General features: G+C 48.4%; 1 protein-coding gene across 3 annotated transcripts in view; it reads right to left on the reverse strand.

The window, feature by feature from the left end:
• The window catches only part of GPKOW (G-patch domain and KOW motifs), a 43,873-nt gene extending 21,777 nt beyond the window's left edge, over positions 1-22,096 (reverse strand). The window contains exon 1 of one of the 3 annotated variants that reach the window (XM_063702985.1): positions 21,788-22,096. The gene's annotated coding sequence lies outside the window, so the exon portion shown is untranslated. The remainder of the gene's footprint in view (positions 1-21,787) is intronic. The other 2 variants (XM_055375753.2, XM_055375754.2) reach the window with 2 other exon arrangements.
• Positions 22,097-27,349: the final 5,253 nt, after the last annotated feature.

Consider the following 27,349-nt stretch of genomic DNA (forward strand, 5'->3'; position numbering starts at 1 on the left):
CGTGATCCACCCACCTCGGCCTCCCAAAGTGCTGGGATTACAGGAGTGAGCCACCACGCCCAGCCTTTGCCAGGCTCTTTTCAACAACCAGTTCCCCAGGGAACTAAGAGTGAGAACGAACTCACTCCCTTCCTGAGACATCCACCCACAAGATCCAAACACCTCTCATCAGGCCCCTCCTCCAACACTGGGGATCAAATTTTAACACGAGGGTTGGCGGAGCCAAACCGTGTCTAAACCACAGGAGTAAGCTTTTCTGTGTTATTCGTGACAATTCATCAATCTGTATGCTTATAAATCAGTGTATGCCGTACCATGATTAAACAGGTTTAAAAATTCTTCTAGAAGTTTTAACAGGGAACAATAGCTAGAATATTTTGTTAAGTGGAAAAAGCAATTTCAGAAGTGTGCAGGTGACTTCTGGGGAATTGGTCACAGTCTCTTTTTTAACCTGGCAGGGGTTACACATATATTAATTTTACAATTCATTAAACTGTTTATGTACATTGTATGCATGTTCTTCTCTATTAGCTATATATCACCATTTTAAAAACTAGAGAGAGAAGGACTTTCAGATGGGTAGGATGAGGAGCTTGGTGGACCTTCTCCCCAACAAAGCAAGCATAACTGGTGGAAATTATTAAAAAATAAAACAACAACCCCCTGAGAGTTTTCAAAGGTCATACAGCAAATGGAGACACATTTATTCAAGAAAATAGGCCGGGTGTGGTGGCTCACGCCTGTAATCCCAGCACCCTGGGAGGCCGAGGTGGGTGGATCATTTGAGGTCAGGACTTTGAGACCAGCCTGGCCAACATGATGAAACCCCGTCTCTACTAAAAATTAAAAAATAATTAGCCGGGTGTGGTGGCACATGCTTGTAATCCCAGCTACTGGGGAGGCCGAGGCAGGAGAATTGCTTGAACCCAGGAGGCAGAGGTTGCAGTGAGCAAAGCTCGCGCCACTGCACTCCAGCAAGGGCAACAAGAGTGAAACTGTCTCAAAAATAAAAATAAAAATAAAAAATAAAATAAAATAGGCCAGGTGCGGTGGCTCACACCTGTAATTCTAGCACTTTGGGAGGCCGAGGTGGGTGGATCACTTGAGGTCGGGAGTTCGAAACCAGACTGGCCAACATGGTGAAACCCCATTTCTACTAAAAATACAAAAATTAGCCGGGCGTGGTGGTGCATGCTTGTAATTCCAGCTACTCGGGAGGCTGAGGCAGGAGTATTGCTTGAACCTGGGAGGCAGAGGCTACAGTGAGCCGAGATGGTGCCACTGCACTCCAGCCTGGGCAACAGAGCTAGACTTCGTCTCAAAAAAACAAAACAAAACAAAACAAAACAAAACCCCAAAAAACAATAACAACGACAAAAAAAAAACCTTAAGGGAAGGGGAAGGTATGATGACACTATTTCATCAAATAGAGAAGATTAAGTAAGAAGTAAAAATTACAAAAAACCCACAAATTGCCGGGCGCGGTGGCTCACGCCTGTAATCCCAGCACTTTGGGAGGCTGAGGCGGGTGGATCACGAGGTCAGGAGATTGAGATCATCCTGGCTAACACGGTGAAACCCCATCTCTAATAAAAATACAAAAACAAATTAGTCTGGCGTGGTGGCGGGTGCCTGTAGTCCCAGCTACTCAGGAGGCTGAGGCAGGAGAGTGGTGTGAACCTGGGAGGCGAAGCTTGCAGTGAGCCGAGATCGCGCCACTGCACTCCAGGCTGGGCGACAGAGTGAGACTCCGTCTCAAAACAAAACAAAACAAAACAAAACCCCACAAATCTTGAAGTTGAATAGTACTGTATAATAACTGAAATGAGAAGAGAGAAAAGAAAAAAATTCACTAGAGGGGATAACAGTAAATTAGAGCTGGCAGGCAAAAGCACCAGTGAACTAGTAGAGAGAACAATATGGATTATGCAAACTGAAGACCAGACAGTAGAAAGAATCAAGAAAAATGAACACAGCATCAGAGAAATATGGGACACCATTAGGTGCACCAACACACAAGTAACAGCAATAGCAGCAGAAGTGGAGACATGCAAGATGAAAGGGGAACATTAAACATACATACATACATACATACATACATACATAAAAGAAGTGAAGACAGGAAGTATCATGGCTGCGAGTAGCTGGGGCCTGTGTTGCAAGCAGTAAAGGAATTTACCAAGACAGTCGTAGGTAAAGAAAAGCAGATTTGGCTCAGCATGGTGGCTCACGCCTGTAATCCCAGCACTTTGGGAGGCCGAGGCAGGAGGATCATGAGGTCAGGAGATTGAGACCATCCTGGCTAACATGGTGAAATCCCATCTCTACTAAAAATACAACAACAACAAAAAATTAGCTGGGTGTGGTGGTGGGTGCCTGTAGTCCCAGCTACTCGGGAAGCTGAGGCAGGGGAATGGCGTGAACCCAGGAGGCAGAGCTTGCAGTGAGCCAAGATCGCGCCACTGCACTCCAGCCTGGGCGACAAAGCAAGACTCTGTCTCAAAAAAAAGAAAAGAAAAGAAAAGAAAAACAAATTTAGGCCAGGCACAGTGGCTCACATCTGTAATCCCAGCACACTGGGAGGCCTAGGTGGGCGGATCATTTGAGGTCAGGAGTTTGAGACCAGCCTGGTCACCATGGTGAAACCCCATCTCTACTAAAAACACAAAAATTAGCCAGGCATGGTGGTGCATGCCTGAAATACCAGCTACTTGGGAGGCTGAGACAGGTGAATCGCCTGAACCCAGGAGGCGGAGGTTGCAGTGAGCCAAGATTGCGCCACTGTACTCCAGCCTTGGCAACAGAGGGAGACGCCGTCCCCCCCAAAAAAATTTAAAAAAATAAAAAATAAAAAAGTCTGGGCACGGTGGCTCATGCCTGTAATCCCAGCACTTTGGGAGGCTGAGGTGGGAGGATCACCTGAGGTCAGGAGTTTGAGACCAGCCTGACCAACATGGAGAAACCCTGTCTCTATTTAAAAAAATACAAAATTAATCCCAGCTACTTGGGAGGCTGAGGCGGGAGGATCACCTGAGGTCAGGAGTTTGAGACCAGCCTGACCAACATGGAGAAACCCTGTCTCTATTTAAAAAAATACAAAATTAATCCCAGCTACTTGGGAGGCTGAGGCAGGAGAATTGCTTGAACCTGGGAGGCGGAGTTTGCGGTGAGCCAACATCACGCCATTGTACTACAGCCTGGGCAACAACAGCTAAACTCTGTCTCAAAAAAAAAAGAAAAAAAGGGAAAAAGAAAAGCAGATTTGTTAGAGAAAGTATGAAGATACATTGCAGGGTACAACAGGCAGCAGAGAAGGGGCTGTCTGCCAAGAGGTGGGGGCTGGAGGTTCATGCTGGAGGGGCCTACCTGGTGGAATGAGGTCATTGTGCCAGCAGGTTGTTTGTGATTAGCCATCTCTCAGAACAATTGTTCATTGTTCTCTCCATCCTGGGGCCCTTCCTGAACTAGGGCCCCTTCCTTGTTACTTAGTTATCAGGACTAAACAGGAAGGAACAGAAAAAAATATCCAAAGAACAGCTAAAAACTTCCCACATTTGATGGAGAAACTTGTTTGTTTGTTTTTTTTTTTTTTGAGATGGGGTCTCACTCTGTCACCCAGGCTGGGGTGCAGTGGCTCAACACAACTCACTGCAGCCTCGACCTCCCAGACTCAAGCGATCCTCCCACCTCAGCCTCCGAAGTAGATGAGACTACAGGAACACACCACCATGCCCAGGTTTTTAAAAAAATTATTATTTGTAGAGATGAGGTCTTGCTATGTTGCCCAGGGTGGTCTTAAACTCCTGGGCTCAAGGGATCTTCCATCCTAGGCCTCTCAACCTGTTGGGATTACAGGCATGAGCCACCATGCCCAGCCTGATGGAGAAACTTTCTTTCTTTCTTCTTTTTTTTTTTTCAGATGGAGTCTCCCTCTGTCAACCAGACTGGAGTGCAGTGGCTCGATCTCAGCTCACTGCAACCTCCACCTCCCTGGTTCAAGTGATTCTCCTGCCTCAGCCTCCTGAGCAGCTGGGATTACAGGTGCCCGCAACCATGCTAAGCTAATTTTTGTCTTTCTTTCTTTCTTTCTTTCTTTCTTTCTTCCCTTTTTTTTTTTTTTGAGACGAAGTCTCGCTCTGTTGCCCAAGCTGGAGTGCAGTGGCGTGATCTCAGCTCACTGCAACCTTCACTTCCCGGGTTCAAGCAATTCTCTGCCTCAGCCTCCCGAGTAGCTGGGATTACAGGTGCCCACCACCACTCCCAGCTAGTTTTTGTAGTTTTTACTACAGATGGGGTTTCACCATATTAGCCAGGCTGGTCTCAAACTCCTGGCCTCAGGTGATCTACCCGCCTTGGCCTCCCAAAATGCTGGGATTACAGGCGTGAACCACTGTGCCTGGCCTTTTTTTTTTTTTTGAGACGGAGTTTCACTCTTGTTGCCCAGGCTGGAGGGCAATGGCGCAATCTCGGCTCACTGTAACCTCTGCCTCCTGGGTTCAAGCGATTCTCCTGCCTCAGCCTCCTGAGTAGCTGGGATTACAGGCATGCACCACCACGCCTGGCTAATTTTGTATTTTTAGTAAAGACAGGGTTTCACCATGTTGGTCAGGCTGCTCTCGAACTCCTGACCTGAAGTGATCTGCCCACCTAAGCCTCCCAAAGTACTAGGACTATAGGCATGAGCCACCACGTGGGTCTGTGATGGAGAAATTTTAATCTACACATCCAAGAAGTTCAATGAACAAGTAAGATAAATGCAAAGAGGTCCACACCTAGTGTAGGATCCCTGAGTTCCTCCTCCTTTCTTTTTGTGTTCTGACCTAAAATCACAGAGTGCTTTGGCCATTCTTCCACCCAGCGAGCTGCAGATTTTTCTCAGCAGGCTTGAACCCAAACCAAGGCCTTGAACATTCCCAGGCACTGATAAAGGTATCTGGGTTGTTGCCCAAGCACTGAAAGAAACTGACCCTAGCCCTGAACAAATTCCTTAAAGCCTCATATAAACTCCATACCGTGACCCTTTGGCTGCGGACATACCTAAGTAGAACACCCCTTTTCTCTCATTGTCCCTCATAAGGACAGAGTGCTGTCTCTAGGAATCGATGGAACTGGACTGGATCCCTGAGAAAATATTTTAGTCCAAGGGGAGGTCCACAAGCGATCTGTCTCTGCAGCACTCTGTATGTAAATTCCCCCAACATGCATTTTGGGCTTATCACCCTGGCATTTAGTGCTTCTTTTTTTGGAATCCCAACTCATCCCATCTCAGGATCATTTTGTAGCAGGACGAGCCGCAGACAGAACCCCTCAGACACTGGGTTAAAGAAGGAAGAGGCTTTATTCGGCCAGGAGCATCGGCAGGCTTGCGTCTCAAGAACCGAGTCCCAAAGACAGAGTTCTTGGCCCTTTTAAGGGCTTACAGCTCTAAGGGGTCCACATGAAAGGGTCGTGATAGATTGAACAAGCATGGGGTACATGGCTAGGTGGGGGTGGTGAGCAAGGCAAGTGTTTCTCCATACCATTGTCTGTGATCTATAGATAGCACAAGTGGTTAGGGTGTGGGTTAATCTTTAACCTACGGGCCTGGCCAGTGGTGCCGATCAGTCTGTTATTTTTTCAGTTTTTACTTCCTCCTTTTCTTTGGAGATAGGGGACAGTAGGAGAAATGGCCTCTCTCCTCATCCCCCCCTTTGAGAACCTCACTCACTAGTGGGAGTTCTCATTATCATCCTCACTATCTAGATCTTCCTGTGAGACAGATCAATAGTGATTCATGTAGTATACTTGTGCTGAGGTCTTTTGATGAACTAAGGTGATAACGAAGCTTCTTAGTAACTGGAGAAATATGGGTAACATACAGGGGAGTAACATGCAGGTTCCTAACACCATTATCATTCCTATTATAAGAGTTTTAAATCCTCCTAGAGCTGGAAGCCATTTTCCAAACAGGGATCCAGGATCAAACCTATGCCAAACCTGCATGGGTACATGTGCCAGCTTTGTCATGTCTCTAACTATATTTTTGACTACTTGTCCTTGATTATCTCTTTGCAGACAGCAATTGGTCAAGTTGAATTTTTCACAGACTCCTCCTTCAGCTGCCAGCAAATAGTCTAAGGCCAATCTATTCTGATAGATGGCATTTCTCATTTGGGTTTCCTGCTGGGCTAAAAGAGTTAAAGCTCAGCCAGTTTCACTAGTGATTATTTCTAAGATGGCCTGTAACCGTATGATCCAGTTGAGCATGTAGATGGGGGTATGGTATCCCTATGAGTCATCTTGTGCCCATGTGGCAGGCCTATAGTACTGTATGATCCTTTCGGGGCACCACTCATCATCTTTCCAATTTCCTATAGCTATGCTCCTCTTTTCTTGGGAGGCATAGACAGGGAAACCTAGGAGGTCACCTGTTTTTATGGGCAGTAGGAAAAAGGATGGCTTAATGGTGCCAATGACACAACTACCTGCCCATTGATCAGGTAACTGATTGTAGGCTCTGTGCCTACATATCCAGTATAGTCCAGCGGGAGCCATCCAGTCTTGATGAGATTGTGGATGGGCCTAAGCAGTCTGTAATTTAGGAAATTTACTGAAGGGATTATTTTCAGTATGGTTTAGACCCCACCAGGTGACTGTCCCTGTGTCCCTGTTATGCTTTTATACAGCTTCTGTCCTAGACAATTGAGCCTTCCTACAGGGATGGTGAAGTCTTTTCCTTTTCTAGCTATGCAGTATTGTCCATTAATAGAGGTTTTCAAGACCCAGAAGTTGCTAGTTTGGGCCTTCTGGACTGGAATTATGTCAGGAACTGGATCAGTAGGCACTAATTCTCGGGTTTCCCAAGGCCATCAGTCTCCCATAGTGGTTCCCCCACATACATAACAGGAAGTAACATTGAGGGAATGAGCTACATATTCTGCTAACTGGAGAAACAAGTTCTTTGTCCTTTTTTGTGGAAGCTCTGGTGCTGGCAGATTCAGCTCATCATAAAAGGTCTGAAACACTGGTTTGGAAGATCGCTTGTGGACCTCCCCTTGGACTAAAATATTTACTCATGGATCCAGTCTAGTTCCATCGACTCCTAGAGTTATATACTCTCCTGTTTTCCAGCAGGGATCAAGGGGATTGGTAATTAGTAGTTCAATGGGTTACCGTGACCACTAGTGCAGGAAGAGTTACTCTTTCCTTTTTGAAGGCGGACAGGGTCCTTCTCATCTTTTTTTCCAGGTGGCCTAAATGACACAGGACCAGTAACTACATTTATCACTACACAGTCCTAATTCATGACAAACATACTTATTTTCTACTATATAGCCCCTTTCCCAATCTAGAGAGCCACATCTTATTCTATTTCCGTATGGGTCACTGTTGATTGCTGCACAGGCATCAAATTTTAAGATAATTTGTTTGGGGACTTCTTTCTCTTCTGTTCTAGTTATTACTTTACTAGTATCAGCTTTTCCCCAGCTGCCAGTCCTCAATCTTATTTCAAAAACAGTAGTCATAGGGGGCTCAGATGGGTTATAGTACACATCAAACTGGTCACTTCCTGGGCTACATACCTTGTATAGAGTAGCATTATACAAACAAGTTCCTTTTAGAGTCCCAGTACACTCATACTAACTATAAAATAATAGGACTGCAGCAACCTTTTGTCCTACCTTAGTGACTTGATTTTGTCCTACAGTTCTCAGTCTGAGGAAGGTCAGTTGAAGTCCTTACTGTACAAGTCCAAAATTTAAGGAAAATGAGTCCCACGATGAGTTTTCTCATGCTTTGGCCATGCGTGGACCAGTCAGCTTCTGAGTGTGACTGGAGCAGGGCTTGTCATGTTCTTCAGAGTCACTTTGCAGGGGTTCTCTAGGCTTGGTCTCGCCTCCCAGGTCTCAGGTGCTGCAGGTTTTACCTGGCTGTGTTGGATCCAGGCTGGGATTCCCTCTATCTTTACGGCTGTGGGAGTGGTCAAGATGATGGTCTGGGGTCCTTTCCACCGTGGCCGCAAGGGGCCTACATTCCAATCCTTGATCCACACCTGATCACCTGGGGAGAAAGGGTGAACTGGGGAGAATAAGCTGCCGGGGCACCTCTCATTTACCCAGGCTGAAATTGTGTAATTTTCCCTAAAGCCTGTAGCTGTTGCTGTAACGCAATTTCACCTAGCTCTCGAGGAGTGCCTGGGAGTCCCCGTAGTATGGGAGGGGGCCTATGATATAATATTTCATAAGGGGAATATCCTGTTCTTCTAGAAGGGGTACATCTAATCTTAAACAATACCATAGGGAGAGCTTGTACTCACTTTAATCCTGTTTCTTGACACACTTTCCCTAAACTATTTCCGATAGTGCGATTCATCTGCTTCACCTTTCCGGAACTTTGTGGTCAGTAGGTGGTATGTAGTTTCCATGTGATCCCCAATACCTTTGCTGTCTTCTGTAACAAGTCAGCCACAAATGCCGGCCCATTGTCTGAGCTGATTTGTAAGGGCAGTCCAAACCTAGGGATGAGATCTCGGAGAAGCACATGGGTTACTTCACGAGCTTTCTCGGTCCGTGTTGGATAGGCCTCCACCCACCCAGAGTATGTACACACTAGAACTAGCAAATACTTGTTACCTCCACATTTGGGCATCTTGGTGAAGTCTACTTGGAGATCTTCAAAGGGGGCTGCTCCATAAGCTTGTATGCCGGCAGGGATGGTTAGACCTTGCCTAGCATTGTGCTGCCAGAAGGTGACACACTGCTGCGCCACTGTTTTGGCAAGGGCTGAAAGATGCGAGATGTAGAAGTACCAGCCTAACAACTTTTCAAGTGACTCTTGGCCTAGGTGGGTGGTCTCATGCACAGCCAGTATGACTGCGGCTCCTAGCAGTTGTGGCACAGCTATTCTTCCATCTGATAACTGGATCCATCCCTCTTCTATCACCTGCCCTCCCTCTGCCTGGAGAAAGTCCTTCTCTTTAGAATAAGTAGGTACAAGGTCAGGTGCCTGAGGGAGCAGGGGGCTGTGACTGATGCCTGGTAGGGGGTGGATGCTGCTTTTCGAGCCTCTGAGTCAGCTTGGGAGTTCCCCAAGGCAATCGAGGTAGAAGCTCGCTGGTGTCCTCTGCAGTGCATGAGCCACCTTTTGGGGCTTCCACACTGCCTCTAATAATTGCAGGATCTCTTGCTGATACTTTATGTCTTTTCTCCCAGCGTTCAACAGGGCTTTTTCCTTGTAGAATGCCCCACGCAGTTGGAGAGTTAAAAAGGCATACCAAGAGTCAGTGTAAATGTTTACAGTCTTACCTTCACTTAGCTCAAAGGCCAGAATTAAAGCAATGAGTTTGGTCTTGCGGGCTGAAGTGCCCTGGGGCAACGATTTGGCTTCAATGACAGCATCCAGGGTTACCATATCCTACACACCTCTCTTCTTGTGGGTCGACGAAGCTGCTCCCGTCCACGTACAGCTCCCAGTCTACTGTTGTCCAAGGATGGTCTCGGAGGTCGGGCCTGCTAGAATAAACTGACTCCAACACCTCTACACAGTTATGTTCAACTTGGCTCTCTGATACCAGGAGCAAGGTAGCGGGGTTCAGGGTGTTGCAAACTTCAATGGTTATGCGGGGATTCTCACAGAGCAAGCTTTGGTACCTAGTTAGTCTAGCATTCGTTAGCCAGTTACGTCCTTTGGTGTTCATTAGTGTTACCACAGCATGGGGGGGCCTTTATGTTTTTTCTTTTTTTTTGAGATGGAGTCTCGCTCTGTTGCCCAGGCTGGAGTGCAGTGGTGCGATCTCGGCTCACTGCAAGCTCTGCCTCCCGGGATCACGCCATTCTCCTGCCTCAGCCTCCCGAGTAGCTGGGACTACAGGCGCCCGCCACCATGCCCGGCTAATTTTTCTGTATTTTTAGTAGAGATGGGGTTTCACCGTGTTAGCCAGGATGATCTCGATCTCCTGACCTCATGACCCGCCCGCCTCAGCCTCCCAAAGTGCTGGTATTACAAGCGTGAACCACCGTGCCCAGCTAGGGGGCCTTTATGTTTAGGTTTTGCCCTAAACATAAAGTTAGGGCAAGAGGTAGCTTATCTGCCTCTAGTGCTAGCAGGGCAGTTGCTGCCAAGGCTCTTAAGCACAGGGGCCAGGCTCAATTATCCACAGATAATTCTTGTCGATACTGGTGTTGAACATTCAGTAGTAACCACCCCAGTCGCCCCCTTATCCAAAAAGACTATTGATATAATTGGAGCCACGGGGGTTTCGGCAAAGCAAGCTTTCTGTTTGCCCCAGACCTGCACTGTCAGGGGGCATGAGATAAGTCACCAGTAATTCATCCTGCCTGGACTTTCTCCAGGCAGAGGGAGGGCAGGTGATAGAAGAGGGATGGATCCAGTTGTCGGACGGAAGAATAGCCGTGCCACAACTGGTAGGAGCCGCAGTCATACTGGCTGTGCATGAGACCACCCACCTAGGCCAAGAGTCACTTGAAAAGTTGTTAGGCTGGTACTTCTACATCTCGCATCTTTCAGACCTTGCCTTAGGAACTCCATCTAGCTCTTTGGAGAGGTAGGCTACCGGTCTTGGCCAGGGCCCCACCATCTGGATTAAAACTCCAATGGCCATTTTTTCTCTCTCTGACACACATACAGTGTGAAAGGTTTTGTTAGGTCAGGTAGCCCCAGGGCTGGGGCCGACATGAGTTTCTCTTTTAACTCATGAAAAGCTCATTGCTGTTGGGACCCCCATTTGAAAAGTTCTGTGTCTCCTCACTTTGTGACTCCGTACAGGGGCTTAGCCAATACTGCAAAGTTTGGGATCCACAACCTGCAGAACCCTACAGCTCCTAAGAATTCTCTCACCTGCCTTCTGGTCTTAGGCTCCGGCAGGTTGCAGATGACTTGCTTTCTTTCTGATCCCAGGCTGTGCTCTCCCTATCGGATAGTAAATCCCAGGTAACATACCTGCTATCTGCAGATCTGAGCTTCCTTCTTGGACACCTTATACCTATAGTCCTCCAGGTGCCAGAGCAGGGTATCCATTCCCTTGGCACACCTGACTGCCATGGGGTGTCCCAGCAGGAAGTTGTCGACGTACTGGAGCAGCACGAAGCCTAGGTCTCTGGTGGGAATTTTCTGGAGGTCTCGAGCCAGTGCCTCCCCGAAGATGGTGGGGGAGTTCTTGAACCCTTGGGGGAGCCGGGTCCAAGTGTACTGAGTGGTGACACCTGGCTCCAGATCCTCCCACTGAAAGGCAAACAGTTTTTGACTCTCAGGAGATAGTCTGATGCTAAAGAAAGCATTTTTTAGGTCCAAGCAGGTGAACCAGCTGTCCTCAGCTGGCAGCAACCCCAACAATGTGTATGGGTTGGATGCAAAGTCACTTTGCTTGGTTGACCATATGCAAATCCTGTACTGGCCTGTAGTCCTTGGTCCTCAGCTTGGGAACAGGTAGGAGGGGAGTGTTCCATGGAGACTGACAAAGGACTATAATTCCGAAGGCCCTCAGATGCTTGAGATGGACCCGGATGCCCTCAAGGGCTTCTCTGGGGACCGGGTACTGCTTTTGCCTGACCAGCTGGGCCCCAGGCTTAACTTCTTTTAGTATGGGGGCCTGGTTGATTGCCAACCCTGGCGGGTTGTCTTCCTCCCACACCCTTGGCCACCGCTTAGCCAGAGCTGGTCCTATCTCTTGGTCTGGCTCAGTTAAGAAGAGTCTCCATTCCTCCTCCTGAGGAACCATAAGGGCCATGATGACTCCCTTTCCAGGTAACTTTAGCTGTAAAGAGCCATGCTTTGTAAAAGAGATAGTGGCTCTCAGCTTGCTAAGTAGGTCCCTTCCCAGTAAAGGCAAGGGGCAGTCAGGCATGTACAGGAACTGGTGAATTACCTCATGTCCCCCGACAGTGCAGGTCCAGGGCAAACAGAAAGCTTGCTTTGCCGAAACCCCCGTGGTTCTGATTATATCAATAGTCTTTTTGGATAAGGGGGCGACCAGGGTGGTTACTACTGGATGTTCAGCACCAGTATCGACAAGAAACTCAATGTCCTTGCCCCCGACTGTCATTCTGACCATGGGCTCTTTGGGTGCACATGAGCCTAGTCCCCCTCAGTCCAGTAACCCTTCTGCCAGATTAAACAAGGCCCTTTCGTCCTTATCTGAGGCCTCCTGCTCAGAGTCACCTTGTTTCCCTTTCAACTGGGGGCACTTGTCCTTCCAACATCCTATTTCCTTACAGTAAGCACACTGGTTACGCTGCAAGTGTGGATGGCCAGACTGGGTATTTTTCCTGGGGCTCCCCTTTCTCGCCCCTTTGCGGGGGACCCCTCTATTGCTGCGGCTAGCAGGTCGGCGTTTCGCTGGGCTTGGCGTTCGCTCTCTCTGCAGTTCTCTCTGCGGCTTACAGCATCTCTATTCACAAACACCTGGTTGGCTGTCTCCAATAACTGTGAAGTGTTCATGCCTGCAAACCCAGCCTGTTTATGTAGTTTTCTTCTAATGTCTTCTGCACTTTGACTAACTAAAGCCATGTTAATCATGCGCTGGTTTTCAGGGTTGTTGGGATCAAAGGGAGTATACATACGATAGACCTCACGTAGTCTCTCATAAAATTGTGCTGGACTCTCTTCCTTTCCTTGAATAACCTCAGATATTTTATTTATATTGGTGGCCTTCTGAGGTCCTTTCTTTAACCCTTCCAGGAGGGCTTCCCTCTACCAGTTTAGCCTTTGCATACCCTGTCTTTCATTTGGGTCCCAGTGGGGGTCTGTTCCTGGTAACTGGGCCATCACATACTCTTGGGGGTTTTTGTAATCAGCCGGAACATGTTCCTCTAGCCACTTAGTTGCTGCTTGGAGCACCCTTCGCCGTTCATCCGTGTTAAACAGGCACATGAGCAACTGGTGGCAATCAGCCCAAGTAGGGTTGTGGGTCTGGATAATAGTTTGGAGCAAATCAATTATAGCCTGAGGCTTTTCAGTATAGGATGGGGTATTGTTTTTCCAATTGAGGAGATTGGCAGAGGTGAAGGGTTGGTACACAAAGGCACGCCTTTCCACCATATGCCCGTCCTTGTTTACCCCAGTATACCGTTGCTCTCTCAGGGGCATTTGTATCCCAGTTTTAGGCCTCAAATGGGCTACCAAGGGAGGAGTTTCTCCTGAGGTCTTGCATCCTTTCTTTTCTACTCTAGGTGGCCTAGGGGTATGTAGGCCTTGTGGAAGCTTGGGCACAGTGGCCTCAGGAGTGGGAGGCCTTCTTTCTTGGTGAAAGGAGGGGCCACTGGCACTGTTTCTTGCCATGAATCCTTTGATGTTGGGTCGGACAGGACTTTAGGTGCCGACTTCCCTCGGTGGGTGAAGCGGGATTCTTCCTTGGCTGTCTGTCCCTTTGCCACTAGTACTGCTGCTGCCTGTCCTCTTAACCACTGTAGGGGGTCTAAAACTAGCTGTAACCAAGTGTCTATGTATGGAAACTGGTCTGGGTTTTCTGGCTTACCAGTTACCTTGTGCCATACCTTTGAAACAAGGGACCTGTCTAGGCTTCCTTCTGATGGCCAACCCACTTCTAATGCTGGCTAATCTATCTCACACGAGGTCCTAAATTTTCCTGGGGTCATAGTAACCCCATAATCTCCATTAAAACCTTTTTTGAAATTCTTTAACATAGTTCCTAATGGAGTGGGCTTACTTTGCGTCTCACCCATCTCCACCCCCACCCAAGACAAAAATGGCACTCACGACACAAGAAGGGAAAGGGTAAAGGGGTCACCCACTCTCCTTGGCAGTCACTGGCCGCTTCCCTCACGGGAATCTCAGATCCTCTTAGCTTAAGCAGGCTGGTACCAGGCGCCAGCACGAACTGCCACTTAGCCATGTGAGGTATCCTACGGAACTGCAGCTTGGGGCTCAACGCTCACTTTGGATGGCGACCACTGTCCATCCTGTGCCCGTCTAAAACAAGCATTCACTCACTTTCACTTTCCTTTTTTTCAAACAAGCCAAGCCAAATCATAATCAAAACTGAGACCAAAGTGCCGATAAGGGCACACTGTGGGTGATCAGGCCACGCTTCCACTCAAATGGAGTGGGTAAGTTCCCAGGACTGGTCCTACCATATTCCAGATGTCCGGACTCCAAGTGCCAGTTCCTTCCTGGTGTTCAGCCGCTGCATTGATCCTCCGCGGGGGCCTGCCGTGCACCGCTCTGACGAGGTGTTCCATGAGGGCAAATGCCTACCCGGGAGCGCTCTCAGGATCCGCGCTGCTCAAACTGGCCGGAGTCCCCTGCAGGGATGCTCCGCAGGGCAGGCCTAAGCCGCCTAAGGGGCTGCCTCGACCATCGTTAATCACCTCGCTTCCCGGTCAGGGAACCAAGAAATGTAAGGAAGAGGCTTTATTCGGTCAGGAGCGTTGGCAGACTTGCGTCTCAAGAATGAAGCCCCCCTAAGAAAGAGTTCCTGGCCCTTTTAAGGGCTTACAACTCTAAGGGGTCCACGTGAAAGGGTCGTGATAGATTGAACAAGCATGGGGTACATGACTAGGTGGGGGTGGTGAGCAAGGCAAGTGTTTCTCCATACCATTGTCTGTGATATATAGATATCACAAGCGGTTAGGTTGTGGGTTAATCTTTAACCTACAGGCCTGGCCAGTGGTGCCGATCAGTCTGTTATTTTTCAGTTTTTACTTCCTCCTTTTCTTTGGAGACAGGGGACAGTAGGAGAAATGGCCTCTCTCCTCAATTTCAGCCACTCCCTTGTGGGAACTCCCTTACTGCTGATTTTTGAGAGATTCCAGCCATGGTTAGACAGGACAAAACACTCAGGCACATCATGGTCAAAAATCTTGAAATCCAAAGAGAATATCTTGCAAGCACAAATAGAAAAATGACCTGTCACATATAAGGGAACTCCAATAAGATTAAGAGTTGACTTCTCATCAGAAACAAGAGAGCCCAGAAGACAGCTAAAATCATATTTAATGGTGAAAGACTGAATACCTTCCACCTAAGATCAGGAACAAAACAAGAGCGTCTGCTCTTGCTCCTTCTATTCAATATCATATTAGAAGTTCTAGCCACGGCAATTAGGCAAGAAAAAATAGGCATTCAGGGCCGGGTGCAGTAGCTTACGCCTGTAATCCCAGGACTTTGGGAGGCCGAAGCAGGTGGATCATGAGGTCCGGAGTTTGAGACCAGCCTGACCAACATGGTGAAACCCTGTCTCTACCAAAAATACAAAAATTAGCCAGGCATGGTGGTGCGTGCCTGTAATCCCAACTACTCAGGAGGCTGACACAGGAGAATTGCTTGAACCTAGGAGGCAGAGGTTGCAGTGAGCTGAGATCGTGCCATTGCACTCCAGCCTGGGCAATAGAGCAAGACTCCATCTCCAAAAAAAAGGCTGGGCGCGGTGGCTCACGCCTGTAATCCCAGCACTTCGGGAGGCCGAGGCAGGCGGATCACAAGGTCAGGAGATTGAGACTATCCTGGCTAACACAGTGAAACCCCATCTCTACTAAAAATACAAAAAATTAGCCAGGTGTGGTGGCGGGTGGCTGTAGACCCAGCTACTCGGGAGGCTGAGGCAGGAGAATGGCATGAACCCGGGAGGCAGAGCTTGCAGTGAGCCGAGATTGCACCACTGCACTCCAACCTGGGTGACAGAGTGAGACTCCGTCTCAAAAAAAAAAATAAATAATTTTTTAAAAGTTAGCTCAAAATTGGCTGGGTGCGGTGGCTCATGCCTGTAATCCCAGCACTTTGGGAGGCTGAGGTGGGCAGATCATCTGAGGTCAGGAGTTCAAGACCAGCCTGGCCAACATGGTGAAGCCCCATCTCTGCTACAAATACAAAAATTAGCCAGTGTGGTGGCGCATGCCTGTGATGCCAGCTACTCAGGAGGCTGACGCAGGGGGAATTCCTTGAACCCAGGGAGGGGAGGTTGCAGTGAGCTGAGATCGTGCCACTGTACTCCAGCCTGGGTGACAGAGCAAGACTCTGTCTCATATATATATATATATAATTACATATACATATATATACACACACAATGTATTTATATATATATATGTATATACACATGCACAAATGGCCAATAAGCACAATGAAAAGATGCTTAAAATCTGTATTAATTTCTGATTGCTGCTCTAACAAATTACCATACATTTACTGGCTTGAAACAACACCACAAAATGTCTTACAGTTCTGTAGGGCAGAATTCTCATCAGGCTAATATCACGGTGTCAGCAGGGCTGCCTTCCTTGTGGAGAATCTGTTTTCCTTGCCTTTTTAAGCTTCTACAGGTGGCCTGCATTCCTTGGTATGTGGCCATTTCCTCCATCTTTTTCTTTTTCTTTTCTTTTTTGAGGCGGAGTCTCGCTCTGTCACCCAGGCTGGAGTGCAATGGCGTGATCTCGGTTCACTGCAAGCTCCGCCTCCCAGGTTCAAGCTCCGCCTCCCAGGTTCACGCCATTCTCCTGCCTCAGCCTCCCAAATAGCTGGGACTACAGGCGCTCGCCACCAGGCCTGGCTAATTTTTTGTATTTTTAATAGAGACAGGGTTTCACTGTGGTCTCGATCTCCTGACCTCGTGATCTGCCCGCTTCGGCCTCCCAAAGTGCTGTGCTTACAGGAGTGAGCCACCGCGCCTGGCCACTTTTTCTTCTTTTTTTTTTTTCTTGAGATGGAGTTTTGCTTTTGTTGCCCATGCTGGAGTGCAATGGCGAGATCTCTGCTCACTGCAACCTCTGCCTCCTGGGTTCAAGCAATTCTCCTGCCTCAGCTTCCCGAGTAGTTGGGATTACAGGCGTGTGCCACCACGCCCGGCTAATTTTGGTATTTTTAGTAGAGACGGGGTTTCACCATGTTGGCCAGGCTGGTCTCAAACTCTTGACCTCAGGTGGTCCGCCCGCCTAGGTCTCCCAAAGTGCTGGGATTACAGGCATGAGCCACTGTGCCCGGCCAGCACTTCCTCCATCTTCAAAGCCAGCACTGCATCATCTTCAAATCTTTCTCTATCACCCCTGCTTCACATTTCCTTTTCATCCCTTGTCATATTTTCTTCACTGATTCTCCTGCATCCTCTTTTATTTTTAAGAACTCCTTTGACTATATTGCCCCCCTCAATAATCCAGGATAATCTCCCCATTTCAAGATCCTTAATCACATCTGCAATGTATCTTTTGCCATATAAGGTAACATATTCACAGGTTCTAGGGATTAGGAGGTGAACATCTTTGGGAGCTTATTGTTCTGCCTATCAAAACATTTATCTAAAGCATATAAAAACATAATTATTTATTAGGAAAATGCAAATCAACCACAATGAGATCCAACCTCACATCCACTAGGATGTTATATTAAAAAATACAGACAAGGGGCCAGGCATGGTGGCTCACACTTGTAATCCCAGCACTTTGGGAGGCTGAGGTGGGTAATCCCTTGAGGTCAGGAGTTTGAGACCAGCCTGGCCAAAATGGCAAAACCCCATCTCTACTAAAAATACAAAAATTAGCTGGGTGTGGTGGCACTCACCTGTAGTCCCAGGTACTTGGGAGGCTGAGGTGGGAGAATCGCTTGGACCCGGGAGGCAGAGGTTGCATTGAGGTGAGATCACACCACTGCACTCCAGTCTGGGCCGGAGCAAGACTCCATGTCGAAAAAATAAATACATAAAATACAGATAAGGCAGAGAGTGGTGGCTCATGCCTGTAATTCCAGCACTTTGCGAGGCTGAGGTGGGTGGATCATTTGAGGCCAGGAGATCTAGACTAGCCTGGCCAACATGGCAAAACCCTGTCTCTACTAAAAATACAATAAAAAAATAGCCAGGTGTGGTGATGCACACCTGTAATCCCAGCTACTGAGGAGACTGAGGTGCAAGAATCACTTGAACCCGGGAGGTGGAGGTTTTTTTTTGCAGTGAGCCGAGATGGTGCCACTTCACTCCAGCCTGGGCAACAGATCGAGACCCTCTCTCAAAAAAATATATAGACAATAACAAGTGTTAGAGACGACTTGGAGAAATTGGGAACCTCATACATTGCTGGTGGGATTGTAAAATGTTGCAGTGACTTTGGAATATAGTTTAATAGCTCCTCAGAATGTTAAACTTACCCAACAATTCTACCCCTAGGTATATACTCAAGATAAATGAAAACATATGTCCACTCAAAAATTCATACACAAATGTTCAGGGCAGCATTATTTATAATAGCCAAAAAGTGGAAACAATCCAAATGTTCATTTACCAATGAATGTATAAATAAAATATGGTATGCCCATACAAGAAATATTAATTAGCAGTATAAAGGAGTGAGGTAATGGCACAGGCTACAACATAGAACTTCAAAAACATTGTGCCTTGTGAAGGAAATCACAAAAGACCACATATTGTATGATTCAATATTTAGGAAATGAGAATAAGCATATCCGTAGAGATAGTGTGTTAATGGTTGCCAAGCGCTGGAGAAGTAGAGCTAAAGGTTGTGGGGCAGACTCTGTGACCATGCCTGCAGTCCCAACTACTCGGGAGTCTGAGGCAGGTGGCTCACTTGAGTCCAGGAGTTCGGGCTGTAGTGTGCTATGCTGATTGGGTGTTCACACTAACTTTGTGATCAATATGGTGACCTCTCAGGACTGGGCACCACCAGATTGCCTAAGGAGGGGTGAATCTACCCACGCTGGAAACAGCAGGTCAAAACTCCTGTGCTGCTCAGTAGTGGTATCACAACTGTGAATAGCCACTGCACTCCAGCCTGGGCAACATAGCAAGATCCCATCTCTCTAAAAAAAGGCTATAGGGTTTATTTATTTATTTATTTATTTATTTATTTATTCATTCATTCAGTCATTCATTGAGACAGGGTCTTGCTCTGTTGCCTAGCCTGGAGTGCAGTGGTGTGATCAGGACTCACTGTAACATCCACCTCTCCTGCTCAAGTGATTCTTCTGCCTCATCCCCTGAAGTACCTAGACTACAGGCATTTGCCATCATGTCAGGCTACATTTTTATTTTTTATTTTGATTTATTTATTTTTTGAGATGGAGTCTTGCTCTGTCACCAGGCTGGAGTGCAGTGGCACGATCACGGCTCACTGCAACCTCTGCCTCTTGGATTCAAGCGATTCTCGTGGCTCAACTTCCCGAGTAGCTGGGATTACAGGCACGCGCCACTGCACCCAACTAATTTATGTATTTTTAGTAGAGATGGGGTTTCACCATGTTGGCCAGGATGGTCTCGATCTCCTGGCCTTGTGATCCGCCCACCTTGGCCTCCCAAAGTGCTGGGATTAAAGGCGTGAGCCACCATGCCCAACCTTTATTTTTTACTTTTAGGAGAGACAGGGTCTCACTATGTTGCCCAGGCTGGTCTGGAACTCCTGGGCTCAAGTGATCCTCCTGCTTCAGCCTCCCAAAGTGTTGGGATTACAGACATGAGCCACTGCGACTGGCATGGGGTTTCTTTTAGGAAGACAAAAATGTTCTAAATTTACAATGGGATGATGATTGCACAATCTTGTGAATATACTAAAACCAAGTGTACACTTTAAATGGGTGAATTGTATGGTATGTAAATTATATATATATATCTCAATGTCTATTAAAAAGTTATTAAAAGATTGCAATAATTTTCTACCCATGATCTCCTGTATTTCAAACAAAAAGTCTGAAAGTTGATTCAGAAAAATACAGGTTACATGGTTTTGGTTTTTTGTTGTTGTTCTGATTCTTAACATGAATATATGTATTTTGTTTACATTCGAGTAGCTAAGTTTTTCTTTCTTTCTCTTTTCTGTTAGTTTTGTTTGTTTGTTTGTTTTTGAGATGGAGTCTGGCTCTGTTGCCCAGGCTGGAGTGCAGTGGTGCAATCTTGGCTCCCCACAAGCTCCACCTCCCAGGTTCACGCCATTCTCCTGCCTCAGCCTCCCAAGTAGCTGGGACTACAGGTGCCCGCCACCATGTCCAGCTAATTTTTTTTGTATTTTTAGTAGAGACGGGGTTTCACCATGTTAGCCAGGATGGTCTCGATCTCCTGACCTCGTGATCCGCCCACCCTGGCCTCCCAAAGTGCTGGGATTACAGGCGTGAGCCACCGTGCCTGGTCTAGTATTTTTTTTTTTAAATTTTTAGTTTCAGGGGTGGCCCAGAGCAGTGGCTCATGCCTGTAATCCCAGCACTTTGGGAGGCCGAGGTGGGTGGATCACTTGGGCCCAGGAGTTCAAGACTAGACTGGACAAAATGGTGAAACCCCATCTCCACTAAAAATACAAACATTAGCTGGGCATGGTGGCGGGCACCTGTAATCCCAGCTACTCAGAAGGCTGAGGCAGGAGGCAGAGGTTTCGATGAGCCGAGATGGCGCCATTGCACTTCAGCCTGGGCAACAGAGCGAGACTCTGTCTCAAAAAAAAAAAAAAGTTAAGGGGTACATGTGCAGGTTTGTTACATAGATAAACGTGTGTGATGGGGGTTTGTTGTACAGATTATTTCATCCCCCAGGTATTAAGTCTGGTAACCATTAGTTATTTTTCCTGATCCTCTCCCTCCTCCCATCCTCCAATCTCCAATAGGCCCCAGTGTGTATTGTTCCTCTCTATGTGTTCATGTGTTCTCATCATTTAGCTCCCACTTACACTGAGAACATGCAGTACTTGGTTTTCTGTTTCTGCGTTAGTTTGTAAAGGATAATGGTCTCCAACTCCATCCATGTCCCTGCAAAGGACATGATCTCATTCTTTTGTATGGCTGCAGCTAAGCTTTTCACAAAGAGCTTAAATAACATACTGAAGGTGAGGAAGCAGGTAGAAGCAGTCAGACTTGAACCCAGGCTGCCTAGCACCAGAGTTTGGAGTCTTACCCAATTCTCCATATTGGCTCAGGGCTTGTGCTATGTTTTCAGCCTAGCTTTGTCCACTGCCCTTCCTCACCTTCCATCCTTCCCCATACCCTTGTAAGCCTCCCGCCCCCAAGGTTCATTAAGGCAGACTCCAGAGCCACGTACTGTTCACAGCTCCCAAAAAGTACCCAAGGTTTTTCACGCCTGGCTGTATTTGTCATGATAGAACCTCTGCATGAAAGGCGAGGGGGTCTGTGGGGCAGACGACTATCCATGACATTATTGTCCTTACAGCCCAGAACGATAAAGGCTAGGGGATTGAAGAGGCGGAGAAAGCGGTTAGAGACTCTCCACAGAAATTGTCTCAGCCCTGCCCCTTAAATTCACTTTCTAGCCGCAGCTCCTTGAATTTACGTCCGAGCCACGCCTCCAATTAAACTGTCTCCCCACCCTCATCTCAAGTAATCCCCAAAGCTCCACCTCCTTAAATAATCTTGGGCCCGGCCATTTGAACACCTCCAGACCTTATCTTCCTATCTCCCTTTAATAAAGCGCAGAAAACATTTCTCAAATAACACCTTTAGGATTATCTCCAAATATGGTCACACACACAGGCAAACTCCATTCGGCCCACCCTGGAGAATGCTACTTCAAAATTTGGCTCCTGTGGGGAACATCGCACACCGGGGCCTGTCGTGGGGTGGAGGGACGGGGGAGGGATAGCATTAGGAGATACACCTAATGTAAATGACGAGTTAATGGGTGCAACACATCAACACGGCACATGTATACATATGTAACAAACCTGCACGTTGTGCACATGTACCCTGGAACTTAAAGTATAATAATAATAATAATAAAAATTTGACTCCGGAACCTTCCAGAGCACACCCTTTAATTAGCCTCTAACCGTCATCCCATTCCTGACATCTCAAGCCCCGCCCCCATGGGCCTATAGGCTCCATCCCCATGACTCACCTTTCAGGCCTGCCCCTTCGCTGCGTGCTCGCCCCCAGCACTCTCCAGGCCTCAACCCCTCGGAAAGGACCCTCAAGGCCCCGCCGACCAGAACGGGGATCCAGCTACGCACTCTCAACTAATCTGGCCCTCGCCTACTGCGATAACCCTCAAGGAATATTCTAGGATAACCCCAAGGATCCTTCGAAGCATCCTCCGATCCCCGCCCTCCCAAATCGCGCCCCTTGGCCCCACCCAAAGGCAGGGCAGTAGCTGCTGACCCCCCAGGCCTGCTCCTCCGAACCCAGCTCCTCTCCGAACCTGCCCCCTGGGAGGCCCCACCCCCGTCACACACCCTCCTTCCGGCGCAGGCGCAATGTGGCGCCCGCCCTGTGTACCAGCGCCGCCACATCGACCGCAGCCCTCGCCGCCAGGGGGCGCGCGTTCAGCCGCGCCAGGAGCGGAACGGCGCTGGGGCACGCGGGCGGGAGGGGCCCAGGCCTGCGCGCAAGAGGGGACAGGTCAACGCCGACCATCGGCCTCCGCCAACCCCCATGCTTCCGGACGCTCAAAGACTAGAAATGCCCCTCAGGATACCCGGCGACCCCTGGCCACTCCCTCGGTAGTTTCGGAGGTCACTGCTGTCCCTCCCCTCTCACGCGATCCCCGACCATCGCGGGTAGCGGGTGCACCCCCAGCCTGCTCTCACGGTGTCCCTGGAGATCGCTGTTTGACTGCAATAGTCCTGGACACCTCCGAACACCCCGTGAGGTCCTCGACTGCCCCCTAATCACCCTGGATGCCCAACTCTTCATCCACGATATCTCAGGGGACCCATTTCCCCCAGATATCCTGGGAGAACACGGCCTGACCCCGTAGCCCCGGAACCCCCAATTCCCCCTCTAGGTATCCTAGGCAACCCCTGCTACCCCCATGAATTCCCTCAGAGGGCCCGTTCCCCCCATGGCCCACATACCTCCAGAGTCCCCCTCCACAGGTCCCCAGGGGCCCCCAGCTCCCCTCCCCCCAGTTCACTACAGACCCTGAGTGCCCAGGTGTCCCTAGTGACCACGGGCAGACCCCTCCCCGCACATCTGCACGTCTCCCTGGAGACTTCTGAGAGCCCCTCCCCTGCTCTGGTGCGCGGCTCTTTCCCTCGTGTGTGGGTGTGGGTAGGGGACCTCCAGCCCAGCCTCCATCGCTGGGCCCCTGCCCCCTGCCACCGCCACTTGGGCGCCAGAGCCGCTCTGTTTACCACCTGTCAGAAGGAAAAGGTGTGGAGCAGACAGGCGGGACGGGGGTGGCGGCGACTCGCTCTGTCCTTCCCCAACATCCCCAATCTCTGTACTTCCTCTGCTCCCCTTAGGGTTCGCGGCGCCCCCTGTGCGCGGCTCCATGGCCAGTAGTCGGCCGGGTGGACGCAGGGCAGCCAGCGACGAGTTTTGAGCTCTGGGGCGTGCTCACCTGGTGACCCACTCAGACCCTGGAAACAGGGTGGCGGGCCCGTGCCTGGTTCCTGTATCTGCGGGGTGGCCTATCTGGCGGCCAGCAAGGAGGCCTCCGTTAGCTGAGGACGCTGGGCTGGCTCGTTTTTCCACTCTGGGATGTTGCTATTCCAGCATAGGAAGGGGCAGTCGAAGCCCAGAGAAATTAGGGTACTGTCTGACCTCTGACAACTAAAAGCAGGGACGCAGAACTGGAGCCCGAGTTTACTAGGAAACTCTGCAATCTCCACCAGAGCTTTGCACAAGTAGGCACTCAGTATATTTGCAGGGAAAGTTTATCTCCCACTGTCCCTATTGGGAAACTGGAAATGTGTGGTGGGACTGAGTAGCGTTGGAGCTTTTGGAGCCAAAGAATGGTTTGGTGCTCTGGGCATTATGAGGTTGCGGAACTCAAAAATTGGAGAGGGTGGGCTGGGCGCGGTGGCTCATGCCTGTAATCCCAACACTTTGGAAGGCCAAGGCAGGTGGATCACTTGAGGCCAGGAGTTTGAGACCAGCCTGGCCAACATGGCAAAACCCCATTTCTACTAAGATTATAAAAATTAGCCGGGCGTGGTAGTGGGCATCTGTAATCTTAGCTACTCGGGGGGCTGAGGCAAGAGAATCGCTTGAACCTGGGAGGCGGAGGTTGCAGCGAGCTGAGATCGTTCCACTGCACTCCAACTTGGGTGACAGAGCAAGACTTCCTCTCAAGAAAAAAAAGAAAAAGAAAAAGAAAAAAAAATTGCAGAGGGCAGGTCTCTTGGAGAGTGGATGAGAGATGGGACCCAAAATTGAGGAGGCTCTGAATGAATGCATTGGAGTTGGATGGGACACTAGCCGATGTCAGTGGAGGAATGAGGCCTCTTCTATGTTTGAAAAGGGGAGTGTCTGGGGACATAAGCCCCAAGCAGGGAGCATTCGGACACAGTGTGACTGTAGTGGAAGGAGGAATGGGATTGCAGTGAGAGAGGGCCTTTCACCACTACTTTGCCAAATAAGAAACTCAGGGTCTGAGAGGCTCAGGGACCTGCCTAGGTCCCTGCAGCAAGCCAACAACACCAGTTTCAGGCAGCTTACCTACAAGACTCACTTGGTTAGTGACTATTTCACTATGGCTGTGGACACACTGTGTCCTAATGTCCATTCTGGCTGGTTGTGCAAGCCTCTCTCGTTCACCTTTCAGAGACCCAGTATCCTCATAGGTGAAAGGGTCTGAACTACGGTTCCTGCTTTCATTCCACCTGCAGTCCCCTGCCTCTTTCACCTCTGACCTGACCTTGTCTAAGGGGGGACACCCTGGACCTCCTTCACTGCTCCTCCCAATTCTTGTTGAGACTTCCACACCTGAATCTGGAGAGGGCAGCTTCCAATCTGGGGCTCCAGGTTTTAAGAACCTGTGGATGTGAGAGTGAGGTGCTTACACACTGTGAAGGAGAGCTTGAGGCTCTGTAGCTCCATGGATGGGAGGGTCTTGCAGACTGGGGCATTGTCCAAGGGCCGAGGACAGATGGACAGTGAGGGGAGGCATCCAAGCACCAGGTAGAATCTACTAACATCGATCAGGGAGCTTGCCAACTGGATGGGAAACTGCTTCCAGGCTGGGAGGTATTCAGGCTTGGGGAATCATGAACGAATGAAGGGGTCCAAGGACGTCCTCAGGGGACGTGAATTACAGGGGCGGGGGCCCAGGATGCTGGATAGGTGTTCACTGAGACAGCTGACACCAGCAGGGCTGAAATTACAGGAGCAGGGGCCCAGGATGCTGGATAGGTGTTCACTGAGAGAGCTGACACCAGCAGGGCCGAAATTCCAGGGCCAGAGAGTAGTGCATGTGTCACTGAGGCTGCTGGCAGGGTTAGGGGTGTAGAGAGGATGCAGACATGAGGGAGGAACTCCAGCCACTGCATTGTCTGACACCTCAATGTACCTCTCTGGGAAGTGGGTGTGATGAGATATGCATGGTAAGACTGTCAAGAGAGTTCAGAACAAAGCTTCCAAATTGCTGGTGTTGTGCCAAGCCAAGCTATTTGGTAGCAGTATTGGTGCTTATCTTTAATATTGATTACAATGACACTATGGGGGAGCAAACCCTCACTTAGCCCTGCCCCACTGTGGATTCAAATCAATGCCCCTCTTAGCCTCATCCATTTGTGAATACAACCCAATTACCCATGCTGGGCACGGTGGGTCATGCCTGTAATCCCAGCACCTTGGGAGGCAGAGATGGGCGGAGTTTGAGACCAGCCTGGCCAACATGATGAAAACTTGTCTCTACTAAAACTGCAGAAATTAGCTGGGCGTGGTGGTGGGTGCCTTTAGTCTCAGCTACTTGGGAGGCTGAAGCATGAGAATTGCTTGAACCCAGGAGATGGAGGTTGTAGTGAGCCGAGCTCGCACTACTGCACTCCAGCCTGGGTGACAGAGCGAAACTCCATCTCAAAAAAAAAAAAAAAATCATTAAAAAAACCCCCAATTACCCCTTTTAGCCTCACGTAATTCAAGAATTAAGTCGATTTCTCTCACAGCCCCACCCAATTCATTAATTTAACAAAAGATTGTATTTATTTATTTATTAGAGACAAAGTCTTGCTACATTGGCTAGGCTGGTCTCAAAATTCTGGGCTTAGTGATCTTCTCACCTTGGCCTCCCAAAGTGCTGGAATTACAGGCATGAGTCATCATGCCCAGCCTGTTTTGAGAATTTATATTTTATTTTTTTAAAGACAGGGTCTTGCTCTGTCACTGAGGGTGGAGTGCAGTGGCATGATCACAGCTCATTGTAACCTCTAAGTCTTGGGCTTAAGTGATCCTCGTGCCTCAGCCTCCCAAGTAGCTGGGACTACAGGTGCATGCACGACACCCAGCTATTTTAAGTTTTGAAGGGGTTGAGATATAATTGACTTCAATTTGATAGGTTTTGAATATGTTTATATCAGTGAAACGATCACTACAGTGAAGATACTGAACAGGCTGGGTGTGGTGGCTCACCTCTGTAATCCCAGCACATTGGGAGGCAGAGGTGGGAGGATTTTTTGAAGCCAGGAGTTTAAGACCAGCCTGGACAACATAGTGAGAAACCCCCGCCCCAGTCTCTACAAAAATGTAAAAAATTTGCCAGGCATTGTGGCACATATGTGTAGTCCTATCTGCTCAGGAGGATCCCTTGAGCCCAGGAGTTTGAGGTTACAATGAGCTATGATTGTGCCACTGCAATCCATCCTGCATGACAGAATGTGACCCTGTCACTTAAAAAAAAAAAAAAAAGAAATACTGAGTATAACTATTTCTGCCAAAAGTTTTCTCCTGCCCTTTGTATTTCCTCTTTCCTGCCCTTTTGGCCCCCTCCCTCCAGGCAACAACTAATCCACTTTCTGTCACTGTATATCAGTTTGCATTTTATTAGATTTTTATATAAAAGAAATCATACAGCATGTGCTTTTTTGGAGTGTGGGTCTGGCTTGTTTTACCATAATTATTTTTGAGATTCATCCAAATCCTTCATTGTTTTTTATTGCTGAGTTGTATTACCCTGTATGTGTATACCATAGTTTGTTAATTTATTCATCTATTTTTTTTCATTGAAAATTGTTTTCTTTTTGAGAGATGGGGTCTCACTATGTTGCCCAGGCTGGTCTCGAACTCCTGGGCTCAAGCAATCCTCCTGCCTCCAGCTCCAGCCTCCCAAAGTGCTAGGATTACAGGCATTAGCATTTTTAAAATAGAGACAATGTTTCTATGTTTTTAAAATAGAGACAATCTTTCACTATGTTGCCAAGGCTGGTCACCAACTCCTGAGCTCAAGCGATCCTCCCACCTCAGCCTCCCAAAGTGCTGCGATTACTGGCCTCATTCAACTATTAATGGACATTTGGGTTATTTCCAGTTTTTGGATATTAACAAATATTATGGACTGAATTGTGTCCACCCATAAATATATATATATATATATATATATATATATATATATTTGTTGTTGTTGTAGTTGTTGTTTTGTTTTTTTGAGAGAAGTCTCGCTCTTATCCCCCAGGTTTGAGTGCAATGGCTCGATCTCCACTCACTGCAACCTCTGCCTCCTGGGCTCAAATGATTCTCCGGC

This window comes from Gorilla gorilla, chromosome X (genome assembly GCF_029281585.2).
Source record: "Gorilla gorilla gorilla isolate KB3781 chromosome X, NHGRI_mGorGor1-v2.1_pri, whole genome shotgun sequence".
NCBI classification, from domain to species: Eukaryota; Metazoa; Chordata; class Mammalia; order Primates; family Hominidae; genus Gorilla; species Gorilla gorilla.